The sequence below is a fragment of the Cucumis melo genome, chromosome 10, assembly GCF_025177605.1.
Source record: "Cucumis melo cultivar AY chromosome 10, USDA_Cmelo_AY_1.0, whole genome shotgun sequence".
Classification (NCBI taxonomy): Eukaryota; Viridiplantae; Streptophyta; class Magnoliopsida; order Cucurbitales; family Cucurbitaceae; genus Cucumis; species Cucumis melo.
The window spans coordinates 15,116,609-15,119,631 of NC_066866.1; the positions used below are offsets into that span (position 1 = coordinate 15,116,609).

General features: G+C 33.8%; 1 long non-coding RNA gene across 1 annotated transcript; it reads right to left on the reverse strand.

Annotated features, from left to right (window-relative positions):
* Nucleotides 1-211: 211 nt before the first annotated feature.
* LOC127151373 (uncharacterized) lies at nt 212-1,765 on the reverse strand. The gene is made up of 4 exons (XR_007824293.1): nt 1,504-1,765; nt 1,210-1,259; nt 857-1,098; nt 212-259 (listed from the first exon to the last, which is right to left on the reverse strand). It is a non-coding gene; the product is annotated as an uncharacterized LOC127151373 (long non-coding RNA).
* Between the last annotated feature and the right edge of the window lie 1,258 nt (nt 1,766-3,023).

Sequence of the window (3,023 nt, forward strand, 5' to 3'; positions counted from 1 at the left end):
TCCAGAAATGAAAGTAATTATGCAACTTGATTCTATCTTTTCACTCATGAAACGTGAAAAATACTACAACAACCTTGTAAACTCAGGTATAAGGATGTGTAATATACAAATGGCATTCTTTCAGAGGAATAAAAAAGCCCATATGAATATATCTTGGATGAAATCATTTTTCAAGATGTAGTCTTTTGACGTCGATCAAAGAGATACTGACCTTAGAGAATATATCTCGGTTGCGCAAGTTGGATGCAGAGAATGAAAGCTGCCATTAGAATCGGAGAAGAAATGGGAAGATGAAACGAATTAGATGGCTATAAATTATATGAAGTTAAGAATAAGCAACAATGGAGGAAGCAACCATGGCTACATCTACAGCAAATCTAACATGTATACCCCAGAAGATAATACAACCCAATTGGAAACAGCAACAGAGAGTAAAGGATGGGGGCACTAAACACACAAAGGACTTGAGAGGGTACAACCAGATAATATAGCTTATTCAATCAGATAACTTATTTAACATAAAGAATAATGAGAAGGAATGAAACCTTGATTCTTCTACATCATCATCTTTCACATACCATTAAATTCAACAACAAAATTATAATCATGAAAAATGAGTATTATTTTTAGAGCTTTAAAGTGAGTTTGGTTTAATTACCACAATAATCAGCAACTGCTGTGATTTGATACAAAGACAGTGAGAAAACAAAACATACATAATCAGTATGAACGGACTATGAAAGCTTTCCCCTACGTCCACTTTTCTATATTCCTAGCTTAAAAATCATTTTTACTCCGCAACTTGGCTTAAAAATAAAAAACTGAACAAGTTAGAAGAAATAACTAAAAAACCAACCTCATCCACATTATCAATTGTAAGTGCTATGCCTGATCCTTTGAAGTCTTAAACCTCAAGCTCTCTTCATGTCTCCCCATTTTCTGGAACTGAATAGAAATAAAAAGTAATGATAGAAAATAAAAGGTTTGGGGATAAAAAAACAGTTGTTGAAATCAATAAATGAGAATGCGTCTATTCCTTAATTGTGCCATTGGGACTTCTCCAAGTTTTAAGTCCAAACTGTTTGACCCTGGCCTCATCTGAAAAATGAGAGAGATTAACAGATATCAATTAAATTGTTAAAGCTGATAATTATGTCCATCATTTGGTGATTGTACAATATGAGAATAAAATGGACACAAATGACAAACCTGGGGTGATTGTAGCACATTTTACAGCAACATTTCACGCAACATTTAACCTGCATTCAAAAGGTTAGAAGGACCAAAAGAAATCAAATAATCCATAATTGTAATTTATGCATACAAACCGAAGATTCATAGAAAATAAATAAAAGAATACAGAAGGAGGCTATAAAGATAATGCCTATCACGTCATAATTATCAAATCTAGACTAGTTCCTAAAAATATCTTAACACATCAAAATGTCTAATATCAGAAAAGGTAAACAAATACCCTGAGTATTAGAAAAGGTAAACAAATACCCTGAGTGCATATTTGCATCACTGAGACAGACGACTTTCCCTCTTGAACTTCTATAATTAGGCATAGAGTTTCTAACTGGGCTGACTTGTACCACAATAATGAGCAGCAATGTATGTCTCAGCTATTAGGTCCATCTCCTCAGTTATGATCCGCCAAAATTACCATTACTTTTATGAACTTCAAACATGCAACCACACTAAAACTGATGAGTAATCAAATGTTTTTAAGCTAAATATTTTGATGGTGTGTATAATAATCCGAAGCTGAATTAGAAAAAGGGCATGTATCATTAACAAGAAAATGTGAAACCTTCATCAAATGCCAAGTGAAATGTTGGATACTAAACAAACACCTGTGCAATTTGGTTAACTTTAGTGATTGAACATTGAGAATTGAGAACAACTTTATATATGGTGCAAAATATCAAGCTTAAGAGAAATGAGATTTATAGTTACACCCAAAGAAGGAGAAGAAGAAATGGTGAAATTGTTTTCAAAAACCTGGAAGAAATCGAAATATATGCCTTACCAAGACTAGCTTGCCTTCACAATGGAAAATGTACGATTAAGTTTCCATCGTTGGAGATATTGTATACAGTTGGATCATGTGAAATGGAGACATTTTCACATAGAATACTAAGCTTGCCCAAATTGAAATACATGAGGATAGAAAAATGTGAATTTCAAATCTCGCCAGGCCAAGACATAAATGTCATTATCCGAACACGTTTTCAAATAATCCTCACAACCATGTCTTTGACTCTAAGCATCCAGCCAACAAAGAAGCAAGAACAAAAAAAGTTCCAATTATCACAAATTAAAGAGGTGCGACAGACAGCACACATGGAAACAAACAGGGATGGAGAACAAAACTAGAACAAAAACCAAATGAGAGTAGCCAAGGTAAGGCATTTAAAAACCAAAGAGGAGAAGGCAAGAAGAGTATAAGACATTTACAAATGAAATTAACAAATAAAAGTAAGATTACATTTACATAAGAAATAATGTCAAAGAAAGAAAAAGAAAATTAAAAAAGATTTCAATAAAGAAAGAAACAGAACAAAGAAAATTTTCAATTCCCAAAATGTAGAAACTCAAAGATTCAATAAAAAAAGAAGCAAAAAATACTTACACCAGTAGATAACTAAGAAGTAAGAAGAACAAGTTGAATTCTTTGAACAAACGAGGAAGAAGAACTCTTTAGGTTGGAATGTGACACATCACAAGCTACAATTAAAAGCCCTAGAAAAATTGAGGTGGAAATCATATTAAGAACAAAGAAATTGAAGGAAAATTACAAACTAATCGATTGAAACATGGAGAAATGAAAGCCCTAAGGAGAAGAACAAGAATGTAACAAAATGTAGATTGAGAGGAAGGCGAGAGAGATGGAGACATGGCAACAGGGAGAGAGTCGAAGACGAAGGCAGAGAGAGAATTGGAGAGGGCGGCGGCAGGGAGAGAGTCGGACGGACGAACGAAATGGGAAGGATTTGGTACGCATTTTTTGAGAGGTGGAA